Source organism: Myotis brandtii, unplaced genomic scaffold, assembly GCF_000412655.1.
Source record: "Myotis brandtii unplaced genomic scaffold, ASM41265v1 scaffold115, whole genome shotgun sequence".
Lineage (NCBI taxonomy): Eukaryota > Metazoa > Chordata > Mammalia > Chiroptera > Vespertilionidae > Myotis > Myotis brandtii.
The window spans coordinates 4,498,278-4,504,719 of record NW_005353967.1 but is presented as its reverse complement, the minus strand read 5'-3'; the positions used below and the strand labels follow the sequence as shown (position 1 = coordinate 4,504,719).

At 52.4% G+C, this 6,442-nt stretch overlaps 1 long non-coding RNA gene across 2 annotated transcripts; it reads right to left on the bottom strand.

Moving 5' to 3' along the window:
- Positions 1-201: 201 nt before the first annotated feature.
- On the bottom strand, positions 202-2,769 carry LOC106727991. Of its 2 annotated transcripts, none has more exons than XR_001364221.1 (2): positions 2,251-2,769; positions 202-960 (listed from the first exon to the last, which is right to left on the bottom strand). It is a non-coding gene; the product is annotated as an uncharacterized LOC106727991 (long non-coding RNA). The 2 variants fall into 2 exon arrangements; XR_001364222.1 differs by having other exon boundaries at positions 202-957.
- Between the last annotated feature and the right edge of the window lie 3,673 nt (positions 2,770-6,442).

Genomic DNA, 6,442 nt, shown 5'->3' with positions numbered 1-6,442 from the left:
AGACTATGTGAAGTAAATTCCTATATGTTTAAAATATGTATGCATGTAGATCTGGTTCTTTGGAAGAAGGATGCCACTATAATTGTAACTGAATGTGATTAAGTTTGTGTTATAATTTTAATCACTACTGGTTGTAAAGCACCAATTTCAAAATGCACAGCTATGATAAAAATCAGTTTCTAAGAAAAACACAAAAAATAATTCTTATCTGTGTTGCATTTTTATTTTATCCCATTCCTACTTAGGTGAACACCACATTAATAGTATTTAATATTTATGGGACAATGGTAACCAAACTCTCAATTAAAGTAAATGATTTGATTAATGAAATATTAATGAAAATGACAGTAGAATTCAACCAAATGGATTTGAGGTGTTTTTATCTCCTATTCTCAACTCAGTGAGAGCCCCCCCCCCCCCCCCCCACCATCATGCATTTCTCCGCTGAAATTCCATCATGCAGGGGTAGAAGAGTCTGTCCATCACCTGGGATAGAGGAGGAAATGAAGCAGTCTGCTTCTGCAGCAACAAGACCACAGAAAATACAGAAATCCTGTTAGATTTCCAGCAGGTCACACTCCCCACTTATGGAGTCCGGTTATAAACTGCATTAGCTGCACCGATTGTTAGGGTTACCCAGACATTCAATTTCAGAGCTTCTCAGAAAGGATGGCATGGTTTGGGATTATTTGCTCTTGCTTACTGAAAACAAGAGGAAGTAAAACTTCTTCCACAGTTTAGAAATTAAGGGTTAAGGTCAAAGTCTGGGCCATGGTAGCCTCTATTCCCATAAGTTTGATAACAAGGAATGTCTTCCTGCTGCCAGCGTGGATGCCTCAGGGATCCAGATGAGCTGGGTTAGAGTTTTCCTGAAGGGTGCCCCACTTCAGTGCAAACACTAATCATGAAATAAGTCTTCAAATAGACAGCTGTCATCTTGCACTAGAAAAAAATATGCTGCTGAAAGCAAAATGAAATAAGTTTAAAAATAAACTAGACTTACATGACAAAAAGTTAGAAGTTATTAATTTCCAAAAGAAACATGTGCACATAATAAACATAGTTTTTTTTTTTTTTTAGTTGTACAGTGGCAATTACATACTCAAAGAGTTAAAATATAAACCTTACTACATGCCTACACTTAAAAGTACTGTCCTTAAAACACAAGTTCTTATCAGAGGTCTGCATGGTTCTTGGCAAACAAGACATTCTACCTTTTAAACAAATAATTCATTAGGTAATTAAATTCAAGTGAGATTACTTTAATTAAATATACACTGCTGTTGAATCATAATTTCTATGCAGTCTAGTTAAAGATGAACAATCTCTTATTCCTGACAAAAAGAAAAAAAGAAAGTAAGAGAATTCCCTGGTGGCTGGAAGGATAGATTTACACCCCTCACCCCCTGCCCCCAGAGGTCATTTCAAAAAGAAATAGATGCCAATACCTCCCTGAGAGGTGGTGGGGGGAGGGGTCCTCATGTCTGGAGATTCCAGAAGTTTGAGCTGTATGCTCTGGGTTCCATTGAAAAAATCCACACTTGTGGAACCAGGCAGGAAGTCACTCACAAGGGCCCTCGTCGGGTCCTAGGTTATCTGCATGCTTGTCCACAACCTGGCATCCAGGTGGGAGCCCTGCACATATTCAGCCCATGCCCACGAGGCCCCGAGCTCAAAGCACTGGAGGCCAACGCTGGCCCAAAGACCACAGGACTTGAACAAAATGAAGTCAGTTGTCTCCCATGCAGGTGGCCAGGCTCCCTCCAATGGCATCCGGAGCCACAGCCAGGACTGTGCTCAGGGGGCACAGAAGTCCCCGCTGGCTTTGATCTTGGAGTCCCAGCTACAGAGAGCTGACAGAGAGCCCCGCTTTCATTTGTCAGACACGCGTTTCCTATTGCTGCGGAGGAGGCAGTACACCTGTACTGCCAGCATTTACAGCGCGTTGCTCCGGGATGGCATTGATTTGGGAAGGGTGAAATACAAACGCAAACTAATTAAACACTGCATAATGGAGCCCTACAGGAACACCGGAGAAAAACAAATAAACACGAGTGCAGCTGGTGCAGCGATGGTACCTCTGCCCTGGAGCAACCGTCTGGTGACATCAAATTATAAACCCCGAAAACCCTCACATTGTCGCAGTTGATCATATTGGAGGCACAATGGAAATGATCTGGTTAATTATGGGGAGGTTTATAAAATATTTACGTGCGCACACGCATGTAATTCACTTCCTCCGACACTCACCAGGGCACTGCAGGCCGGGCCACTGCGTCCCTTTCTCTGCCTTGCAACGGTGGGAAACTCCCGTGGGTTGGGAAATCTCCAGGCTCCCAGGCACACTTTGCGCGTTGGCTCGCCTGCCTTCCGCCTTCCGGGAGCCAAACCCCACTCTATTGAAGCACTGCTCCGAGAGTCTGACCATCCGTGTCCTTCCCTTCTGGGCCTTTTTCCGTTTCATGTTTTCCTGGAGCCTCTCGGCATCTCCTCCCGCCGGCCCCACTTGACTCTTCCCTCCGAGGCATGCCCGTCTGGGAGCGGAGGTCTCCGCAGTGTTGCAAGTTCAAGGCGCTACTCTAGGTCAGGATGCTCCAGAGGCGTCGTGGACACGCCTCCCCCCACCCCCAACCCCCGCCCCCAGCTTGGCGTGGCAGGAGAACACTGTCTGGGCACCCAGGGGTTGGGCTGAGGGCCACCGGATCATTGCATCCAGCCGACCCTTTGGGCACCTGGGTTACAGCTGCGTGCTCCTTGCAGGTCATTGCTGACTGTTTGGCACTTGCCTCGCTGTTGCTGAGCCGGTGGCTTCCTGGGTCCTGCAGGAGAAAGGTGCAAAGTCCTAATGAGTATTTAACAAGAGTCATAAATCGCTCAAGTTGGGGCGGAGGGCCTGGCGGGGTCTGGAGGCCCGGGCCAGTCAAGGCGCCTAGCCCACCATCCTCACAGCAAGGAACGGCCATTTGAATGGCAGGCGACCCAGGCCACAGCGCTGCCGCCGCACCCGGGAGGGTCTGCGTTGCCGTTCTTGGTGTTAAAGGCAGGTCCCCCGCGGTGGCTCCAGGGAGTGGGCGGCCCCCCTTGAGCTGTCTCCTATTCTTCAGACCTAGGTCGTTGGAGCTTCAAAACAGTGAATAATTATTTTATAATAAATAAAATTGTAAATGAGGATGCTGTTTGGTTTGTTTCATTTCATTCTTATGTAAATACACCACGGGGTTGTGGTGGGAAGGAAGCGGAGACTGCACTGAGAAGCTGGGGACAGAAACGGACACTCTTTTTCAGAGTTCTGATAGCAACACCCTCCTCTTTAGACAACTACCCCCGCCCCAGCCCCATAAGGAGCAAGTAAACTTTCCACCAGGTTTTGAAACCAATTTAACAGTCAACTTGATTCAAATGCGCTTTGTTCACCAACCCTCCCTGAGCCCCACTCCCACTCGCCAAGGCCTCAGGGCTTCCTCCCTTGCCCACCACAGCCCCTCCCAGCTTCCCTCCTGGCTGAGGTCTGCACATTACACGCAACCCTGCGCACCCATGGGTGCCTCCGGGGCCCACATTCTAGCAGGAGCGCACCAAGAATCCAGGCTTTCCAGCTAGAAAGTCTGGGTCAACTGCTACTGTCGAGCTGAGCTCCGCGGGGCCGGGCCGGGGACGGGGGCCACCTGCCAACGGCCCAGGAATGGAGGTCCTTGAGGAGCACCAAGCTCCCAGACCCGCCGGGACGCTGGCCCTGCGGAGCTCCGATCAGATCGCGCAGCGACCCCTAGGTCTCCGCTGCACCGCTGGGCAGCCCTGCCTCTGTCTCAGTGACAGCCGGTGGCGATAGGAGGGAACCGCTCCAGACCCGTGGTTGGGCCGGCTGGAGGGATCCCGTGCCAAGTGGCAACAGTGGCTGAGGGTCTGAGAAGCTGGCCTCTTCAGTTCCCTCACCCAGAGCCACACTCTGGAGGCCATGGGTTTTCAGACAGTGGGACGCTGGAGCCCTGCTACTCATCCCCCTCCAGTGCCTGAGGGTGAGCAGGACCCAACTCCTCCCTCCTACTTGCCCGGCAGCACTGAGGCCAGCAGAGGGATGGCTGGACCCGAAAGGGTGGAGCTGGTGAAATGGACCTGCATGAGGAGTACAGTGAAGTCAGGCCAAGATCCCTGGCAGGAGCCTCTCTCCTGGCTCGGCACCCCGGCCTTCCTCAGCCCTACTTAGTCACGTGATGATTAAAACTGAGTAGAGGGCTTACTTTCCGGAGGACAGGGTCCTTGGCAAAGCTGAGCCACCAAGTTCTCAGTCCTTCTCTGCCCTGCCCCCTCTCCAATAGGATGCTTTGGAGGCAGTTTTTTTACAACTTCCTAGTCCTCTTTGTGGAAGTTTTCTGATAAAGGGCCAAAGAGAAAGAAGGGAAGCGGTGATCTAAGTCACCAGGGTCTGCTAGGATCCCAGCCCATAGCCTTGGGCGGAGAATGGCCACATTTGCTGCTCTGGCACCTCTCCATGGCTCCCTTGGGGCAAGTCCAGTCCTTTCTAATTTTAATTTCCTCCGTAACTGGCTAATCCTCAAGCTGGTTTCCAGAGGGGTTTTCCCCACTCACCTCCCAGGTGTCTCCAGGAACCTACAATCATTTCATGACCTGAATGGAGGTAATACATGCAGAAGCATGGTGGGGAGGCATTGCTGGGCTGGTGAGGGTCAGGACAAAGCCTCCTCTGATGGCCCCTCCTCCGACACGTTCTGATAGCCACCGGGTGCCGGATGTCAAGGTGGACTTTTGGGGGGTAAGGTGGGAAGGAGATGATCAATCCTGTGGCTGGATCCTGACACTGGTTTACATTCCACCTCATTCTCCTGGTCACACAAGAGGGCTTATCTCACCCGTGTTTACCTGTTGCCCTGAAATGTGACACTGGAGTTTGCTAAAGGGAACAGAGGTGGAGCTGGCCCTTTGGTTTGTTTTGGATGCTGGGGAGAAAGGGTTGGGTGCCTGGAGGTGGGCTGGGGAATAGGAGAGAGCTGTGGTTAGGGACTTCCCAGAGCAGGAGTGCCAAGCGCCTACCCCTGCCTCCAGAATCTGTCACAGCAGGAAAGGAGCCCAGGCAGTTGCAGGGTATTTCTGGAGAGAGTTGGGGCTCCTGGGGTGAAAATGGGGGCAGCAGCATGAAGAAGAATAAAGCCTGACTCTGAGCAGAGAAATTACAGCCTCATTACAGAGCTGGTGATGACATTACTATTATGGGCAGTGGCTCTGTGTCTGTCCTCAGACCCCAAAATGGAGAAACGGGAGCCATCCCAATGCTGCCAGAGTCCCTGGGCTTCCATGATCCCAGCAGTTGATGTCCAGGGTATGGGTGGCCCAGGTCACCTGCAACAGAGCATGCTGGGGACCAAGCGCAGACGTCAGCCTCAATCCCACAGCTCCAAACGGCACAAACGGAGTACAACACCAGAGTCCAGTGAATGAAATTCCTGCAGGTTCCACCGGCAGCTGGGAGCTCTGGCTTCTGCGTGGGAGATGCGGTGCAAAGTGGCCCCAGTAGCCCGGACCGGTACCCTGGACACGCTCCCCATCTGGGCCATGGGAACCAAGCCAGCGAGTAAAGCTCAGTAGCTGCCTGCCCAACCCGTCCGAACAGAGGGAGCTCAGGAAGACCTTGCACTCGGCATCTGAGCCCTAGAGCGGCCAAGCCCCTGGCCACCGGGAGCCAACCAGCAGTGCTGGGTCCTGCCTCATAGGCTCTCTCTTTCCTCAGGGCAGAGGGTGGAGATGGACATCCTGTCCTTGGCCTGGTTGCCTAGCCGCCTCAGGCCAGCGTGCTCTTCTTAAGTTTACTTCCTGCACACCCAGGGGACAAAGGAGGGGCGCCCAGGCCACTTAGGCTTTTCTCATCACCAGGTTGGGCACTTGGAATGTTTCCCTTGCGCTGCTGCTGTGATGCAGTCTCTGTTAAGAAAAGGTCTCTCGCCCCCAAGAAACCGCTACCATAGACGGCATCTGCTTCCCCCAGCAAGTGGCTTCTCAGCTAGGGTTCCCTTTCGCAAAGTTTCCACAATAGAGAAAGGTTGCAGAGTTTGGCCTCTTCCCGCTTCTCCAAGTACAGCACGGTCGGTCATGTCCATATGACTTAGTACCTAGTGGGGGCCCCTGGGACGCCAGAGCGCATCGGATGGCACGCCACGCCGGGTTAGTGGCACATGAGGGCACCTGGGTGCACTTCTGCCAACGACTTCCAGGAAAGCAAAGGCAGCTCCAACTTCGGAAGAGAGGCCGCTCCCCGTCGGCTGGCTGTCACCGCGCCCGGGCCAGCCCCTTCCGCGGAAAAGCAGGAGCCAAGATGTTTTTATGAAACAGCAGACACACCTCGGCTGCGAAACAGCAAACCCCAGTGTCCGACAACTGTAAACCGGTGTCGACAGGTTGTCAGACAGCCGCGGGGGCTGGTCGGGAAAGA